Source organism: Desmodus rotundus, chromosome 11, assembly GCF_022682495.2.
Source record: "Desmodus rotundus isolate HL8 chromosome 11, HLdesRot8A.1, whole genome shotgun sequence".
Classification (NCBI taxonomy): domain Eukaryota; kingdom Metazoa; phylum Chordata; class Mammalia; order Chiroptera; family Phyllostomidae; genus Desmodus; species Desmodus rotundus.
Window position 1 is genome coordinate 79,594,751 of NC_071397.1, and position 20,408 is coordinate 79,615,158.

The 20,408-nt window shown below is 39.4% G+C and overlaps 1 protein-coding gene across 13 annotated transcripts in view; it reads left to right on the forward strand.

Moving 5' to 3' along the window:
- The first annotated feature begins 12,579 nt into the window (after window positions 1-12,579).
- The window catches only part of EYA4 (EYA transcriptional coactivator and phosphatase 4), a 251,129-nt gene continuing 243,300 nt past the window's right edge, over window positions 12,580-20,408 (forward strand). For 5 of the 13 annotated variants that reach the window (XM_053914041.2, XM_053914043.2, XM_053914042.2 and 2 more), the window contains exon 1: window positions 12,584-13,383. The gene's annotated coding sequence lies outside the window, so the exon portion shown is untranslated. Of the gene's footprint in view, window positions 13,384-20,408 lie in introns of all 13 variants that reach the window. The other 8 variants (XR_011650524.1, XR_011650525.1, XM_045188797.3 and 5 more) reach the window with 3 other exon arrangements.

A 20,408-nucleotide genomic window follows, 5' to 3' on the forward strand; every position in this document is an offset into this window, starting at 1 on the left:
TCTACCCATAACCACCAATTACCAGCACCACATAGAATTGATTAGAAATATATAAAGGTACTTAATAATGAAATTGTCCAATAACATGATGAGCACAATGCATGATCTATTAATACGAACAATTAAGGCAATGGCTATCTCTGGTCGATTTTCAGCAGGATTCTCAATTTGTCAAGTTTCTGGAGGAAGTGGTTTAATCTGTAGTACACTGATGAATCTCAATTTCACATTACATAAACAAAATGCCATAAATAACACAAAATTCCTGGCAATATTAATAAATATTGACATACAAACTACTTTTATTTGTTGTAGGAATTAAATTCCTTCTGGATTAAAGATTATATTTTAAATGATCGGTTTGTTCTGGCACAGAAAATAGCTGGCTTTGAGCTATAAAACAGAATAGGATAAATGGTGCTTTTAAGGTTTAGTATCAAACTGGGGACAAATAAAGAATAGAGATATAATATTTATGAAGGTGATCTAGAGAAAGAAATGTTCAGTTAAATATCTCATCTTTTAGGTGACATTAAGCCATTCCAGTTTGTAAAATGCCAAGTAAACATTCAGAAAAATGTTTTAAGGCTATGTGTATGAACAGCTTTCTGGCGGTGAATGTCAGGATTTGAACTGCAAGGCAATCAATTTACCAAAAGTACCACAAACAATATTTTGAGATAATGGCTTCTAAATTATAAATTACAATCCTGAAGAGATAATTGTTATAATTAGATTATTTTATGAAGAAAGTGGCCCACGTACTTGTGAGATTATTACAAAGTATATTGTTTCATCCCTGACATTGTTTAGAAATATATTAGAAACATAATAGAAATAGTCGTCTTACCTTTGCCCAGAATCATCGTTCATCTACACCTGGGATTGCCGTTTTGGTCACTATATTCCATGCAATATCTGATGGGATTTGGGAAAGTCCAAACAAAAGACAATTGCAATTGAGTTTGGTATGTGAGGATTGGAGCTTGTCAGTTTCCTCACAGGAAAATTCTAGAGGCCTTTTACCAGAAGTCCATCTAGTCATGAAGTTATGAAGAAACACTTAAAAATATTGAAACAAGGGAGGAATCTTGACAAGAAAATACTTTCAAGTGTAGTTTAACTCATATTAATAATGGGTATTTAACAAAAACTGAAATTTGGAGGTTAATTTAATGGGCAAAAATGACTATTGTATTTGTTAGGCAATCTCAAATCTCAGGCTATATATAAACTTTTTTAAAAAGCCACACAGACTCATTTTCAAACTGATGTACAGTCTTTGCTAGTACAAAATTCCATAAGTACTGAGTTAAGTAATCTGTGAGTTTTAATGTGAATAATTATTCATCACCATTACTTTAACAGAAATGTTAATGATATTAACACCAGAGATTTTCTGTTCAGTGATTTCAGGGATGTAAGTGAAATTCGGATTGAAAAAAAAGGAAGAGACAAAACCTTGTCGTTATGTTTGATCAGGAATGGCACCGAGGCACAATGTGCAGACCCCATCACCAGCAGTCAGGTTCAGCTAGGAGTCCTCCAGCTCGTCACTCACGGCGTACACACCAGTGGGGCCCGAGAGAAGCTGTTCCATATGAGCACACACTTCAGAGTTACAGCGCAATGAAAAGGGACTGAAGCAAGTTTTTGTTGCTGTTGTTTTGAAATACAGCCCTCCAGGAGGCATTGTTTGCATATTGAAGTAAATGCATAAACAATGTATTGTGGGTTTAATTTGTGGAATGAGCATAAGCCTTGATGAGCTGTGATGTCTGCTATTTGGAAATAGAAAACTACTTTTAATTTTACATAGCCATCTGAACACTGACACAAACATGAAATATGTAGACTCCCCAGATTAGATTAAAGCTTGACATTTTTCTCAGCAAGACTTTAAATGACAGCAGGACAGTGATTGTTTCCAAAGTTATGCCATAGGTTATGCAGTTTTATAGCAAAATACTCCATAGCAATATTTTAGAGTGCTGTGGTATTAAAAGTACCAGTGAAATACTTTCCGTTGTTGGCAGTGGGCACTTGAGCCCACGTACGATTGTGTCCTCGGCTTATGTGGCCAGTCCTTGTGTGCTGTGAGCGCGTCACACCCTGTTTTCAGTGTGATAGTCTTTTTAACTATTACAGGGACATGCTCAAAATGGATTAACATTACTTTTGAGAAATGTAATCTAATGTTAATACTGATAAAGCACTTATTAAACACAAATATCTTTAAATTATGTTTTAATACTAAAAATAAAACTGTAAATTCAGTTTCATCCATACTGTTGCAAAGGGAACTGGAGAGCATTATGCTAACTGAAATAAGCCAGGCAGTGAGGGACAAATACCATATGATCTCACCTTTAACTGGAACATAATCAACAAAAGAAAAAAGCAAACAAAATATAACCAGAGACATTGAAGTTAAGAACAATCTAATAATAGTCAGAGGAGAGGGGGGAGGGATATGGGGAGAGGGGTTTTCAGGAACTACTATAAAGGACACATGGACAAAACCAAGGGGGAGGGTGGAGGCAGGGAAGGGAGGTGGGTTTGGTTGGAGTGGGGTGGAGGGTTGGAGAGAAAATGCAGACAACTGTAATTGAACAACAATAAAAAAATGAATAAATAAAAATAAAACTTTAAAATAAAAATAACTGTAAATTCAAGTGCGGGTCTACTTTAAAAATAGTTAATGTAAATGTTAAATTAAAAATAATGTTAAACACGCACACACACTCCTGGATTATTCTTATTTTCAGTTATAACTCCCCACCGAATTGATATCCAACTTCTATATGTAGTATATAGTAAAGGAGGTGGGTCACATTTTCCTGATTCCTGAAATCTGATAACCATGGTTAATGGATTTAATTCATTCCATCTTTGTAATAATATTCTGAATTATAAACAACAGGAAACCTACCCTAAAGAATTGTTTTATGAGTTTCCGATTTTAACCAGAAAATACAAGGTGCTACAAAGAATCAACCTGAAAACCAGAACATACAAGTTGCTACAAAGAATCAACCTGAAAACCAGAAAATAAGAGTGGGTTTTGCCAATTATTTTACTGCTGAATTAGTTGCACATTTTTATAAAAATGATATTATATTTAAGAGAGTGTTAAAAATTTGTCATCCACAGGAACAATAACACACGTTATATACTCAATAGCTTCAACCAGCATGGGAAGAGCTGAGAAAACTGTGTTCTACTTCCACTTCCCCGACAACTAATGAGCAAGTCACTGAAGTTCTCTGCAGCTAGAATTTTGTAGCTAGAGAATGAGAATTTTGTGCCAAATCATAATCTATTCATAGATTTATAAAGTCAGTCATTTTGTGACAATTATTATCTTGTTGCTATTAAAAAAGGAAAAAAATAAAGTATCTGAAACTTTTGGGTTGGTTGCTGACAAGGTTGGAATGAACAAGTTAGAGAAACAGGGGAAGGAATTACTTCATTAAAAAAAGAATAATATATTTTTTAAATGCAAGATTCCTAAAACTCTAACCCCCCAAAGTATAAAGTAAAACTCTATACTTTGATGACCTTCGCCCTATTTTTTGTTACATAATCATTCAAAATAGTGTAAACACTTTTAAAAGCTATTTATTTATAAGTAGCTTATGTAGATAAAATACGATTAGAAAACAAATTAAAAGCACACGAGAAAGGAGGAAGGTAGGATGGGGCTTTAAATGGTACAGGATCAAGCCTAATACAGAAAGACAGACCACGGCAGCCTGTCTGCGGATGAGTCCCGAACATGGTTCTACACTTTTGAGCAGTAAGTCAAGAAAAGAAAGTTGATTCGTTACACGGTTCTCATGCCTTCAAGATATAAGCAGCCTATAATTCTGGTAACACTCAACTTCTGTGTCCTCACAAAAAAGAGAATGTATAGTACCATGAACTAATTCTCAACAACAGCCTATGAAGTGGATGCAATAACTCTTTCCACTGGCTTATTATTGCTATTTGGATTCATTGTGTCTTTAAAGAAATCATAGATGTATCAGTTAAATACAAAGGTATATTTCAATGGGGCCCAAGCGATACAAGGATGCTCAGACAGTGTTATGTAGAGTTAGTGGTTCATTCAACATGTTGATACAGAGTGCTTACTACATGCAAGATTTTACATTAAACAAGATAGAGGATTCGAAGATGAATAAAATGTAGCCTCCACCCTATGCACTATCAGTAACAATTATACTAAGTAGGTTTTTATCCACACCGAACACACATACAACTACGGAGAACATTCATAAGAAAAACCAAAGATCATTCATGTCTGGGTGGCTGAGAGTGAAGGAGACAGTGTTGGAGAAGATGGGACCAGAGACTGGAGACTCTGGAAGGTTCCCTGCACCCTGTTCCCAAAATAAAGAAGTGACACGAACAGAGCTGTGCTGTGAAGTGAATGATCTAATGGGAGACATGGGGAAAGGCATTAGAAATCAATTATACAGCCAATTGCATAATATGTATGAGAGTACCTGAGGCCCAGATTAGGTTAGCATTAAACAAATACAAAGGAGGGAGAAAGCAAAGCTTATAGCAAAATGGAAACTGTAGGATTCAGCAAGTGACTGGACGGACAGGGCTAAGGAATGAAAGGACTAGCTTGCACCTGCACGTGGCTGGGAGGGCACTGGTGCCATTCATACACGATATGAGGGAACACGCAGAGAGGAGTATCTTGTCTTGGGGGGAGGCTAAAAGGAAGAGACAAAGGGCTCCAGTTCTTGTTGTATGGAGTCACACACATTCCTAGGCATCCTCTTTGTGCTCCAAGGCCAGGTCCAGGCTCTACCTCCTTCATTCTCTTAGCTGGAAGCAAACACTCCCTGCTCTGAACTAAAATAGCCTGTTTGTCAATATTTCTTTTAAGGAGCTTGACACTTTGTCTCTCATGTAATAACTATTTTTAAATGCCCTATTTTCTGCTCTAGACTGAAATTTTCTGGAGGAAAGGACTGTGCCTGGTTCATCTCTGTATCTCCTTATGCTGAGTAAGCATGCTTGAATGCCAAGAGCATATGCTAAGAAACATCCACATTTAAGTGGCCAGAGGGGATTCAAGGAGAGGATAATGAAGAAGCGTTCAGAGAGATGGAGGGAGCGGAGGCCAGCACAGGCCGCAGAAGCCAAGGGAGAAGAAAGTTCCAGCAAGGAGGTTGTCAGTGGGGCATTCACCAAAGATCAGGTCTGCAAATAGAAGGACTAAGAAAAGGATTTGACATCTAAAGAAGAGGGTTTTAGGAATGTGATATCCTGAAACCCAGGATGAAAACGAGGCGATGCCACCAGTGCCTTGAGTTCCTCTGGCCTGATGGCCTAGGTGGCTTCAGTCCTGGTAGTTAATGATTTTTTGTCAACAGGGCCAATTTGGGGAAATATTAAGTGTTTATGGGTTTCTTTCTTCTTTTTTTTCATTCAAAATTCAATGAAATTAAATTAAACCTTCTTTATTGGCTCCCTGGGGACAGAGGGTCAGTTCTTATAACTGAAACTGCGTTTGATTCGAAGGGTAATGAAAAGAATGCTACAGTGTTTCAACCACTCAAATATTCAAATGAGGCAGAATCGGGCAGCAAGAGTACAAAGGACTTCTTAAGGTGTCTCACAGTTGCACTAACTCATTTCATCTTGAAATAAAGGTTTGCAGACCCATCCCTCTGCTTCAGATGGGGTGTCTATGGCTCACTTTAAGAAGTTAAAATGGAGTGAGCAGAGGAACTGCAGCCAGATTAGTCCATTTAGTTCAGTGCAATAATGTGCTTATTATATTCCCAGTACTACGTGAGACACTGCAAATAGAGAGGAATAGGAGGCAGTCATCCTGAACACTTTTCCTTTTGACTTTTTCTAACCCAGCATTCCCTCACCTCCGGATGTAGCTTCCTGTCTCAATGAGGTGCTCAGCCTCCTATTCAGAGCCTCCTCTCCTGAGTCACATGCCCTCATCTCTCTGCTTTTTTGAACTCACAGACTGTTTTGGAAAGTGTCATGAAGCTGGATGGTTCATCACAGATCCCAAACTACAGGACACGTTCAGAACACTGTATGTTTGCTAATGTGGATGGATAAAATATAGAATTTCAAAGAGGGAAGTTGTTTTGGATTTTGAGGGTAAATCAAATTGCCCAAAGGGGATCCTCTGTGAGTTGGTGTTCCCCAACTTTAAGCAAATTAAAGACACAGAGGGAGGGGCCCCATCAGGCTATCAACAGCAGTATTTGCTAATCCTTCATTTAAGCCTTTTTTTTTTTTTTAAGTAAACATTTATCAAAGGTCAAATACAAAGTTCTACACATGGGAGGAAAAGGAAGATGAAAAGTTCTGCTTTGTCGCATCTGCTCTGGGCAGTTGTCACTGCTGGGATAAGGCATTTGCACTTTATAAAATAGACATGTGGAACCTACTGGAGATTTTTAACTGAGAGAAGATCTGTACATTAGAGAAATAGAAAAACCTTCATATCTCTGTCTAATGAACTAGCAGAAAAGAGCCTAGAGGAGCGGGGTGCCAGTTGAGATGTGGAACTGGGTCTGGGGAGGCAGCAAGGACACAAAGAATGGGAGGATGGATGAGGAGACCCTGCCAATGCAAAACAAACTTGTCCTGTTGATCCACGGAACATGAAAGGTGAGGGAAAGAAGGGAAGAGTAACTCAAAGTGCTGTGCCTGGATGGTGGTGGTGCCATTATCAAAATTAAGGCAAGAAGAGGAGCTGGTGGGAGGGGTGGAGAGGATGGGATGATGCATTCAGCCTTGAGTGTGTTGAAATGCCAACAAGACATGCAGTTGAGGATGCCCAGCCCTCTGGGAAGGAGATTTACATCCTTAAATCACCCATTTAGAGGTAACAGAGGAGAATATAGAAGTGAATACAATTGTAAAAGGAAAATATATAGTGAAGAAAGAGAAGAAGACTTATGTCTAATCCTGTTTTTGAGTAAAATGAAGAGAAAGGAGGAAGCTCTGTAGGAACTGGAGAAGTAGCAATCAGAGGCTAAAGACAGAATCGTGGAAGTTTAAAGTATTAGTTATTGGAAGGCTGCTATCAGTAACACCAAATGCTTCTTATAAGTCAAGAGTGAGAAGGACTAAGAAATGACCATTAGGACGCCATTGATGATCGTAAGGAGAGCAGGCTCAGCAAATGAATGGGAGCTGAAGTCAGACCTCTAGGATTTAGTAGAATCTAGAAGTAGATGCACTGAATGCTGACCACTGTTTGAGAGGTTGGTAGTAACATAAATAAGTCAGGTGAGCAGGAAAGTCACTGTAACATGTTGGAGGGGGTGTTGAGAATACATACTTACAAATGAAAAACGTTTCATAAAGAAATTTAGTGGAGGGATGGGGAGAAAAGGCATATAACTATAATTGAATAACAATAAAATTTTTTTTAAAAAGAAATTGTTTCTAAATGTGCTCTAAAATATAATGGAAGCAATGGGCAAAACAAAACTTCCACTACAGTTTTCTGTGATATTATAATATTTTCTTACAAAAATTTTCAGTCTAAATGAATTGTTGCAATTTAACAATCTTCCTAACTTTGAGAGCTTATAAAAAATAAATGGATAATGGAGAAAATCACATCAAATGCACTGCTTTAAAGTTGTCAAATCAATTTATTTGCCATTCCTAAAGTGAAATTCTTCTTTCTTCCAATCATGGAATTGTGTATTTGGGAACTCTTGAATTATAATCAGTGAACATTTTTCATAAGCAGATAAACATCACAATGATACACAATAAAGAGTTGTATAAAAAAGAGATTAATTGGATCTTTTCTATGTTGAAATGATTTCTTTGATACAGCAAAGAAATCAAAAGAACAACAAAGTGATATTGTTCATATTTCAACTACAATTATCATTTAAAACGATGCATTTGAAGTACTTGAGAAATCAGGATTGTTAAAGTATGCCAAAAAAACCCACTATGTGAACCGAAAATAGACAAAAGAATTACATGTACGTTTGGTAGAATATGAAAGTAATATGAGTTAGTGGGAACTTGCAGGGAAGCCAAAACCTAATCCCACAGAAGAAGAAAGGGACTCACGCTAGTATGCTAATGAGAACGCACCTGGAATGTTGCATGCAATGTGGGATACCTCTAAACAAAATGAACATCTAGGAAACTGGAAATAATTCAGAGACAAGCAATGAGAATGATTAAGGCCTTGGAGAAACTGAACTAAAACAAGATTAAACGGCCTTACGTTTGTTTAACGTGGCTAACAGATGACTAAAAGTGGGCATGATATCTGTTTATAAACATCTGAATGTTGGGTGTAAACACGAAAGCTAGAGTAGAATTGTGTAATATGGTACCAAAAGGATTTCAGTTGCGGGGGGTGCATAGTTGAAGACAGAATTTGAAAGTAAATACGATGAAGTTGTCTTCCAGAGAGTGTGCTTGTCCTTTTCTTTAGAGACTCAGTAAAGAATGAGGAAGTGCGTGGAGAGCCCAGCAGCAGAGAATGACCCAAAGGTCCGATGCAGATCTGATTTCCTCACTTTCACGAACCAGTGGAAACCTTCGTAAGCTTGATCTGTTTTTACAGAATTACTCAGAAAGCGAGTTTGTGTCTAGATTTTAGAAAACCAGCAGCACAGCACTTTAGATTCCTGGGCAATCGTGTATCCTCATTTGCTCTGTCATTGGTAGAGTAGGCCAGCAAAACAGTCTTAAATCAAGTTTGTATTGATGCTGGCCTCTACACATCCATTCTCCCAAAGCTCAAAGGGTTTGGCCTAGAATTTACTAAGAATGATTTTATTTTTTTAAGAATTGTGTATACTTCCAGCTGGAGTTCAATAAGGAGTAACGGAAGAGATCTGTTTTGGGATCATTTCTGTAAGCAACCAGTCCTCTGTTTTCTTTTTTTGGTGAATGTGCTGTCTTACTCCACTTTTTTTTTAGCTTAAAGTTTGTTCTTACTAAAGTGATAAAATTATTTTCCATTAAGCTTACCTTAAAATAAAACTAAAATTAAAATTATGGTTTAGATTATGAGCTCCTAGAGAGCTTTGTTTGTTTAATTTGACTTTTATAAAACCTAATGCCAAAACAGTGCCATGCACACTGGAAAAAAATAGTAGGTGATGACTGCAGAAGCATCCGCCCTGGAGGGGTTGGTTAAGGGAAATGCTAATAAGTGAATCTTATATTTCCACTGATTTTCACTATAAAGTTATATTTTCTCTCTTCCCAGAACAAATGTGTTTTCTCACATGAGGCTGAATATTTATGGATATTCTGATGGCCTGATCATGTCGTATAGGACCTGCTAATGTTTCTAAATCACTTCCAGTTTTTTCCAGTAGATTCCAGACTTCAGAATTTCCCTACTTATCCTTTCAGGATCTTTGAGCTTTTCCCATTGATCTTACTTTTGCCTCTCTTCTTCATTGCCTGGTAGAACTTCATTGTAGTACCAGACTGGGCCAATAGATGCTGCCGCTTCATGAGGTTAACAATTGGAAGGTTTCTTTTTCAATCGTTAAGGCCTAGGATAAAGTGTGTATTGAGGGGGAAGTAGATAAAGTAGGAAGGTAATAGGTAACTGGTATAGAATTTCAGGAGAGTAATTTGGTTTTTAATTGAATGCCTATGAATCATTGGAATTTTATACAAGGTAGAAAGCAAAACAAAAATGTAATTATTTTATATATTTAAAAAGACACTTAATTTTAAAAAGACACTTCTATGTCAGATGCCTTGAGTATATTTTAGGAAGGAAAACCAATAATTGAATAACAGAATTTTAAAAGTAATACCTAAAAGTATCATGGACTCAACATTTCTCTAGAGAAATGGAAAGGGAAGGCTTGAAAATATGTTTTGAAGAGCCTGAGGGAATAAGAAGAAATTTAATTAATTAAACTAGTGTTTCTCACGTTGGTGTGTGAGATCATTTTACGTGGTACAAGATAAATGATTTTTATTTCCATAATATAGATTCATTTGCAAGGTCACCTTGTATTCATGGGTACTTATATTGTTTTCCCATTTATGGTGATGATAAAAAGTTTCCTTTATCAGACAAACATATGTAATAGCTTATTTAAGGAAAAATATTAAGTCAGTAACATTATAGGTGATGTGGCAATAATTATAAAAGTGGTATTCAATAGAGATCCTGGAAATAATGCCTTGTTTAAACAAGTGATACCCTTTCACTTATACAACCTTACAACTGTTTGTTTACTACACTCAACTTACTTCAATGTAGACTGAAAATGTGACTTTTTATATCACTCCCGGTGGTATCCATGTAATACATGTATGTGTAACACTAAATGGATTAGAAAGTTATAATAAGTTCAATACATTTCCTGGCCAGTGTGGCTCAGTTGGTTGGAGAGTCACCCCGAAACCGAAAGGTTTCGGGTTCCATTCCTGGTCAGGGCGTGTACCTGGGTATCAGGTTCAATCCCCAAGTCTGGGGGTGAATGGAAGGCAGCCAATTGGTGCTTCTCTATCACATCGATTTTTGATGTTTCTCTCTTTCCCTTCATCTCTCTCTAAAAGCAATGAGGAAAAAATGTTCTTAGGTAAGGATTTAATAAAAAGGAGTTGAATAACTAATATATGCTATAATTCTGGGAATTTTTGGATAACTTCTTTAAACATATTCTTATCTAGATGTAGAAAAATTATTTGGGAGCAAAGTAACTTGAAAGCAAGGTCAATATTGCTGAAAATCTGATTGTAAAGGGAAAAAAGAAACATGCTAAACAACTATATTTGTGTGAACAATATGCTATACCAAGGTATGAATTTTTATTTTATCCAAATTATGTATCTCCCAACCTTTATTTAGAGGTTAACCTAATATTTAACATTCTATACCAAAATGAAATTAAAATTTTTGTGGCCTTACGAGGAGAGTACTAAATTCAGCATTGTACTTAATTTTTACATGATATTTACTATAGCCAATGAGAGTTTCTAGACACTGAATGAGTCACAAAGCATTTAAATAACACATTTTGCCTGTAACATACACACTGTGCTGAACATTACTTATATTCTGACCACTACTACTACATCAAAGTGGTCTTTGGGAGCACTCACAGGTTGGTTTGGATCTCAGGTCTGCCATTTAACTATGCCGTTTTTATCTGGCAGTTGCTAAAAAGTATGAGCTCTTAGTTTTCTTTCCTGTAAAATGGGGCTAAATTACTTGCAAAGTTATTGAAACCTGTCCATCGATATTTTTCTTAAGTGTATATTAACTGGCATCCTCTTCAGGCCAGAATGTTCTCTAGATGATGCTCCAAATCCTCTTTGCGCCAAACCCACCACTGAGCCCTTCCTTGAGAACCCTTCCTTAGTGTTCCAGTAAAAGGAACAGTATTCCTGGCAAGTGCCTAACCTTCATCCCATCCCCAAGTAATCTGTAGGGAAGGACACTCAGTGAGGAGCGAGAGCTGCAGTAAATGCCTTTATCAGTTTAAATTTGAGTTACCCTTTCCATTGCCTGTTAATACTTGTAGATAATGCCTCCCAATTAAAAACAAATTGTAACTACAAGTGTACAATACTGTTGTTGCTTTTGAACTTGACAGTATTCGTATCAGTTGAATATGAAGTCAAGGGGAGAATCTCTTCCTGAAGTTTTTAAAGCATATAATTTAGTTGGCATTATATAACAACTAAATGTTCTTTAAATGGGAGTAATTTATACCAGTTAACTTGTAATCTCTCAGGCCACATCTAAGGCAGTGTTGGGGGTGGAGGGACGTCTGCCTGTTGAATTACAAACTTTGTGGTCAGAGACCACTGGGTTTGTCTTTGGGAAAGTTACTTAGGTTTCTTTGGGCCTCGGTTTACTTAGCTCTTACAGGTGCTTAAATAATCACCCTGGAGTTGTCGTGAAATTAAATGAACTCACAGCCAACATAAGTGGCCAGGATAAAGACTGATGTTCAGTGAATTCTCAGTGCATTAAAACACTTATAACTGATGTGACAAAAAAGACACTCCTGAAACAGATCATCGGTTTTAGGAAGAGGTGATTAAATGGACGCAAAATTTCTGTATTGTTTATTGTCTACTTTGCTTCAGCCCCTGGCTGTGATATGTACACGTGAGCAATCCTATGTGGGCGCATAATACTTGCGCAGGAGGCTTAGGCATGAAATGTCGCTTCAGCAATGTGCCTGGGGAAGCTCTGACGCTGCCTTGGAAATCAGTCGTGGCTGCGTGACCTTTGGGCATCTGGGAGGGATGCCTATACCTGCGCCCAGCTGGAAGGGGCCCAGGCCCTTCCCAGCACAGCTTACCGCCACCCTGCTCACTCGTTCCTAGCATACATCTTCAGGGAAAAGGGTATTTCCTCCCTTCAGTAAAAGCTTCCCCAGTCTGGCGTGGGTTGGTTTTTATTTTACGTTGTTGCAAGGAAGCGAAGTCCCTTCTGTCTCCTCCCTTGGGGTAAGTGGAAAAGAGTCCATCAGGACGTCCACAGTGGCCTACGACCGGGGCAGGGTAGCGGCAAAATTAGAGACAACTCGGAGACCGCCCCGCAGCAGCAGGTGGGGACAGACAGCGGTTCCCCAGTCCCGGCAGAGGAGTGCAGCCGCGGGTCCCTCCCCTCACCCGGGAGGGCGCCACCGCCGGCGCCTGGGTGGTGGGGGGCAGGGTGGGGACGGCGCTGAGAGCGCGTAGATTACCGCGGCGCCACCGGGGACGCCCAGGGTCCCAAGCGGTTCCTCACGCAGGACCGCAAACGATGACAACACACAGTCGTCACCCGCGGTCGAATAAAAAAGGGACAGTTCTCCGTGATCAGCCACCCCTTGCTGCCTGCCTCCAGGCCTCGGGCAGCCTCCAGCGGCCGCGGACGCCGCGGCTGGCGTCCCCCGCCCCCATCCCCGCGCGCAAGTGCGAGGCTGCCCGCGGCGCGGCGCACGCTCTGCTACTTTCGGCTTCCGCGCAAAACTTCGAGCCTGTCCACGTGAAGTTGTCGCTCCCCGTTCAGAGCGGGATAGAACTTTGGGAAACGCTGGGGAGTGACGACTGTGGTGGCTGGGTGCGCGCTCTCTTTTTCTTTTCTACTTTCCCCCACCCCCTGTCGCCAGTCCAGAGTTTTGGCTCCTCTTCTTTCCTCCTCCCCCTCGGAGCCGGTTTGTCCCCCCGCCCCGTTTCTCCCCCACTTGTGTACGCTATTTGTTGGGGGGGGGGTGACCGAAGGGGATGTCCTGTTTTCACCAGAGGCACTGCGCGAAGGGGAAGAAACTTCGACACTGGAAAGAACGAGAATAAATACCTAAACACGGACGCACGGATCCGCTGCTGGGACACTTGAACTTCAGGATCCCGAGGCGGTTGGAGCGGCAGGAGGTGAGTGCCCCTTCTTCCGACCCCTGTCCTGGGGCTGGCCCACGGGGGTTTAGGTTGTAGGGGCCAGTAAATTCCACCCGGGAAAGTGCGCCAGGCGCTGGGGACGGAAGGTGTAAGCGCCCGGGTCTCCGTGGACATTCGGAGGAGGATTGCCGCACCCCGGAGGGCCCTGGCCACTCGGACTGCAGTGGTGCGTTCGCCTTGGAGTTTGTCCCTGCGCCCAGAAGGCCCCCGCGCCCAGAAGGTCCCCGCTGATTCTTCCTGCTGCTTGCGGGGCTGCGGGGGAGCCGGCGATGCGCCGTTCCCTAATTGCACTGTGCCCCGGCACCGCAGAGATGCGCGTCCCAGGGTCTCCCTTCTACCCTTCCTGTGACATGTACTACTTTGTGATGAACCCCCAAATAAGCCTGTCCCAAAGATGCTGATCCGGGTCCCGGGGAAGGCCCCAGGCGCCTGGGGTTTTCACCGCGCGGGGTGCGTGTGTACGGTCAGTGCTTGTGCTCCAATCTCCAGCACGAACCGGGCTTTTAAACTGCGGCCATCCCACGCTAATCGTTTTTTTGTGGCGTGGTCCGAAAGTCTCCTGCAGTTTGCCAGGGTCCGTGAAATTAGAGGCGCCTTGTCAGAGGAGTCGCGTTCATTGGCTCGGGACGCGAATGCCATGGAGGGATTATAACTTCTCCCAACGAAGGGACCTGGCTGGGGGAGCAGGTTTCCTCTGGATTCCAAGCCTTCTGGTTCGGGGGTGGTTGGGGGACTGGAAACGGCTCGCTGTTTCAGTACGGTTAAGCGGGATTTCAAGTGCGTGCTTGTTTTATTTTGCGCCCCACAGCAGCCAGAACTTTCGTTTAGTAGCACTTTAAAGACGTTTCTTTCTTTGTATACGTTATTCGGAACAGCTTGGAGCTATTAGGGAATTTTCCGACCGAGTCTCTTGGCAGAGTGGCGGCGAAACTGGAGAGCGCAGTTTAATTTTTGTCATCTCTTGCCTGGTTGGGGTGGCGGTGTCTCCCCGCACCACCACCTTTCTGCCCCCTTCGTGGATGGCTAGGGGTTTTGCTCTTCGGGTGAGTGTGTGTAGGGGGGAAGGGAGGCGGATGGGGTGTTGTTTGGAGACGGTCTTGTCTCCCCTCTCTCCTGCGCTACCGAGCGGGCAGTCGTTCGTGCATCTTCATCTGAGAGTGGTGGAAGGAAGGTGCAAGTCCCTCGGCCTTTCTGCCAAAGTGCAGAAGAGCGACGGGGCGTGTGTTTTGGTTTCAGAGCAGTTCCACGTGGAGCACCTCCGTGTGTGTGTGTGTGTGTGTGTGTGTGTGTGTGTTGTGTACTTGATCTGTGAGGAGGTAACAGGAGTCTCGTGTTCAAACCCAGTGGGCTGTTGGCCATTAATTTGCTTTCCTGGCTGTCATTACAGACACTTCCAAAATCTGATACCTAAGAGAACCAACAGGTTAGGTTTCACATTAAGAGCTCATACTTAACAGTTTTCTTTCTCCCTTACCCCTTTTGGCTTGGCACCCTGGGATCAACGTAACCGATGGAGCGAAACATATCTTCTCGAATATGGCATTTTGTTCTTCTTCTCATCAGCAGCCACTTTTTGCGCCCTCGGGCGTTTGTCAGTTTCAGTGCGGGCTCCTGCGGGACTTAGGTGGGGAGTCCTAGGAGCGTTTAACAACCGCCGGCCAGCCTTCAACAGTTTCTGAAGTTTCATTTACACACATGTGAATGACAGTATTGCAAGTTGACGATGTTTTCTTTCTTTTTTTTCTTTGTTGGGCTTTTTATTTTTAAAAACCTCCTCAGGACAAGGATTATACTTGATAACCTTTTCAGCACAGAACTTCTTAAGCAGAAACATTGTTTGTTGTTCTTGTTTTTTTCCTTTTACAATATTTCTGGCTAGCCTATATAGCCCAAGAGCCAAAAACTAGGAGGGGTGACCGGAAGAGAACCCTAAAACGAAGTGCTAGATGCACGGTATGGTGCGTTGTAGGAGACTGCTTTCAAAGGCATTTGTGTATTTTTAAAAATAACAGTATCACTAGAAGTAAGTAGCAGTAGTAACAAGAGACAAACTTTTGTGTGGGGCTAGACTGCCAGAGTCTAATTTTTATGGCCACAATACCAAATGCAGATATAACTATATCCATTTTTATTGTTATTATAAACCATAAAAATAGTTTGTTCCACCTGATTAAAAGTTGTAAGTCATTCAGAGTTAAACCAATGTTTAAAAAATGACTGTACAAGAAGGTTAAAAACTTTGTTAGAGATTTAAACGTTACATAATTAGATTATCTGGAAACTTCCTTTTTTCCCCTGATGATTAGGGCTGTAGTCTTGTCTTTCATAACAAATGAAGGTCTAAAATCAATGTCATTTTCAAAAGCCTGTTTTCGTCAGTTTCCTGCAAATAGTATGCTTCAACATTTTAAGGCCATCATAATTAATGGTTGTTTCAGAAGCAACTGAAATAAAAAAATTACTTGATTATTTTTATTAATTAGTGAGTATTTTATTGCATGTTAGAAACTTAATATTTATTTTTAAAAATGAAAAGTGTTATGTATATGTATATATTCATAGTTAATATTAATTTAAGTAGTATGTTCTTTAAAAAATTAAAGAACCCAAGGTTTACATAAAAATAAATAGGCTCAAGAACAATTATTACTCATTTAAAACTACAGATAATACATTCTAGAGGATTTGTAGAAGCTGGTTGAAACAAAATTGGCTGCATAAAAGTTTCTTTTTTGAGGGGAGACTGGCAGATGAGTAGTTTGTCATTTTGCTACACTTTTTTTCTTTTAAAGAACTTCTTTGAGTTAAAAAAGAAAAAGAAAGAAACAGTCCTTCATTTCTAAGAGTTTCCTTTTTATTTGTATTGTGATTTGGGGTGTAAATAAATTTTACATAGCCACGGAAATAGAGTGTCCAGTTTCATGTTTTCAGTCTCTGTTGCAGGCTCTAAATGACTGATGCCATGTCTAAAAATATATTTGTGTGGCTTGGTATTTCATTTTTAAAAAATTTATGCACTGGAATTGAACTATCTAGAATTTTTAGAGAAGTAGAATGGTGGAAAAATGTAACTATTGTTATGAAAGATTAGGAGGTTGGAAAGTTCACATTCTAACTCTCAAATAATAAAATTAAACATATTTCACCCAATGGAACTTTCTATGCAGAATTCAAGAAGAGGGGAGATAATCCTTTTCAAGACTTAGTGAAGTGTTAAGTAATTCAAGAGTGCGAGTATTTATTATGTTTTTCATTATCTTTTTTTTTCTATTAGGTTAAATTCAGGAACACTGAACATTCAGTAAAAACAGGCCCCCTTTTATAAGGAGTTTATTCACCATAGTTCTGTATTGCAGCTGCTGATCATATTTCATGGAGCTGTTAAAGCACTTAAAACCTAAAATTAGGTACTGTCTGGTTGTAAATATTTCAGATCACTCATTTAAAAAACAAACAGAAAAGCATGCTATCAAAAGTAGAAGAGCCTTCTCATTGAAGAGCTGAACAAACCTCTATCAAACCCCTTGTCATTTTTTCACTAAGAATATAATCATGGCAGTTTCTTCTACAAACGGATATTATTCTTGCATATTCCAAACTCTTATAATGTGTCTCCCTGTGGAGTATCTCAAACTAACTGTATTCAGAAATACAGTTGGGGGATTTTGTTACAATGGTTACTAGGTGAATGAAATCAACACCAAGGAGGAATGGGATGAGGTTGCTGTGTACCTGCTTCTCTCGTGAATTTTTCCCCGTGAACTAAGAAATAACGTGCTCTTTAAGGCATTTGTTCTAGAAGCTCGTGAGATGCAATGTGTCTTTAATTGCAGTGTGTGTGATACTGCATCGTGCAGTTAGATGTGTTTTAATGTGGACAACACTGAATATTCGTTAAATTGTCCACAGAGCCAAATTTAGTGTCATTTAGCTTGAACTTGAGTGGAAGAAAATAAACAAGAGTCACATATTCAAATGCAGTACAGGCCACTTTGGTTGCTTTTGAGTTCAAAGACTTTGTAAACATTACTGTCATCTAATATGACTTGTGGAACTGCATATTAACAAATAAATGCCTTTGTGATACACCGTTTCGCTCTTGAAAGTTTGTGGTTCTTATCATGTCCCCAGCCTTGTTTTTACTGGTAGAGAGGTAATGAAAATGAACACCACTCTTATTTCCTTCACTCCTTTTTCCTTTTTCAAAAGCAGAGATGAAACAGATTAATTTAAAACTAGAAACCATTTTAAGTTATCAAAAACACATTTATATGGTGGTTCAAACCAGTTTCAGAGACGCTCCTCGGAGTCTTACTGTAACCTTTTCTGTCATGGAAAGGTGCTAATTGATCTTAGGGCACTGACATAATAGTATATTTGATATTTGAAACCTTTCAGCTTTGGTCTGGCCCTTTCCTCATCCAGAGATTTCTGTACACGGCTGATGAAGAAAAAGACCATATTAAAATACCAGGAATTCTAAATTTTTCCCCATATGAAACATTTTAATACAACATAGTCATATTTTAGAGTTTTTATTTATGTACAGTGGTATATTTATTTTCATGTATTTGTGGGCCCTAAGAAAAAGATTTATTATCATGCTAGGGTTTTTTAATATTATTTTTCCAGGTACATTTTTTTTCGATTGAAAGTTTTAGGTAAACTCTAAATTGCTGGGATCATATTGGAATATTTTCAAAGTGAAGTTTTATTAGACAAATATAGAATAGCCATCTTGAAATTTCATGTCTGAAGTATATTTTCTGACATTATATTTATATCTTAAAGTGTGTTTTATACTAAAAATCAGCAGTTTGGTTCTGTACAGTTGAATTTTTCTGTCTGTGTAAGTAACCATCCTTGTCATCATCAGTCATTATCAGCAGCGTAATACCACAGCTGGCACAGCTGAAGAAGTACTTCATGCAAAACACTTTAGTTTTGTAGGTTAGCTATTTTTAATCCTCTTAACTGTGCCATAAAGTAGATACTTTTATTATTCCCATTTAACAGATGAGGAAACTGAGACCCAGGCATGCAGTGGAAGGGAGCCAGGACCCCAACTCCGCAGTGTGACCCCAGACCTCCTGTCTGCAGGCGGTGTGCTAGGCAGTTGCTCCCAGCAGTCATATATGAGTTCGTTGTAGGTGGTACTCAAGCAAACATTTTATTTTTATATTATTAGTTCTGTATTTATTTCTAAGGATATTAGAAAAATATGTTAGATTTCATTTTAAGCCTATACGTTTATGGGTAATATTGTTTAAGACGAGGCCAAAAAAGTATTGAAGTAAAAATAATTTCGAAAAGCACCTATTTAAAGAACCATATTAAATAACAGTGAACAAGTGCTTGGCTGAAATGGCCCAAATCATGAAGGTGGGTGGCAAATGACTAGTTTGGAGAAACTGTTACTCTGCACTGTTCCCACGTGTCAAGAACTTATGACTAGATCTTTTTAATGTTTAACTTACATGGAGAATTTTTCTTTTGCTTTTCAAGCCGTGTGCCTTGGTTAGAAGGTACTGATTTTACAGGATACTTTTCGTTTGCCTGTTTCTTGTTTTAAGCCTGAGTGCTGTTTATGATTTTCAAATCTACACATTTAGGGTGAACCAGTTAATAAGGACTGCATTATGAATTACTAGAGGCAAGTTTAGATTATAATATGCCGTCCATATTTTGGAAGTCTTTTCAATTTATGCAGCTATCAGACTTTGCATTTTTAAGGTGTTCTCTAGGTGAACACTACTGTATCACAGTTATTAATCTGTTTTATAACTTTAATTTTTTTCCTGAAGCAGTGGTCTTTACTTTTTACTTATTTATTTAGCCACAGACCCTTTTATTCAAGTGAAAACGGACTCTATGCCCTCTAGAGAAATCTCCACTGCTCTGGATGTGTCCATTGGGAATAGGCACCGCTCAGCACGTGGGTGGCCTGTGAATCACTCACCAACGATGCCTTCTGGTCATTGTCGGCTCCCAAAGTCTCTGTGAGGGTCTTCCAGTGTGTGGAATCATGGGAAACCCAAACAAGTCTTCTGAAGAAGGGGACATATCAGAGTACCTGTTCCAGCATGTCAGAGCGGCCTCCGCCAAAACAAAACAAAACAGAACAACAAAAAATAACTCTCAAATGCCACAAAATATCTCTGGGGTAATTTCCTATCACAAGGTGTCTGTCCATATTATTATAACTTGAATATTCTTATTAACCAATCTGTAACTTTACTACATTTAGTACTGAGAAAATAAAAGTAGTTAAGTGTTCCCCACATAGAGTAGTATGTCTGAGAGAGGCGAACAGACCATGTGCACGCACAGATTTGTGTTATTAGAGCCTCGGCATCCCTTTAAAGACTTTGTGAAGAAACACCAGAGGTGGCAAAAATTGGACTGACCTTAAATTTTCATGTAAATTATTGCCACTTTTACTGTTATTTTTTCCTCCTTTCTTTTTTAAAATGAAAGTGATTTTTCTTGTGAAAGGCCACAATCAAATCACAAAAAATTTACATTTGTATGCCATTAAGTTCAATTTTACTCACAAAAGCAATAGCGTCGAATTTGAAATTCTATCCTTAATCAAGTAGGTGTACCACACACTGGGAGAGCTTTTTCTCTGCAAGGCCATGTACACAGTTCACAGACCTCTACATACACCCAATGCAGTGACCTATTCATTACATTTCACCTCTGACTCTGAACTCCCTAATGTTAAAGGGTTGGAAAACACCTGAATCTGCTAAGAGGTTGAATATTTTTACCTTATCGTGTCCATTCTGTTGTGAGTAATGATGTCTAGGGCAGTCAACAGGTCTTTGAATTTGCTAATTCTTTTGATAAAAGTTATATATTTTAATGCAAATGTATATGCATGTGTGATTATGACTAGCAATTCTAGCCAAATTTAATTACAGGGGGTGGTGAGCCATGTTCAGATTTCCTTTTGCAGGTTTTCAGTAACCTCAGACTGTGCTTCCAGTAGGTCGTTT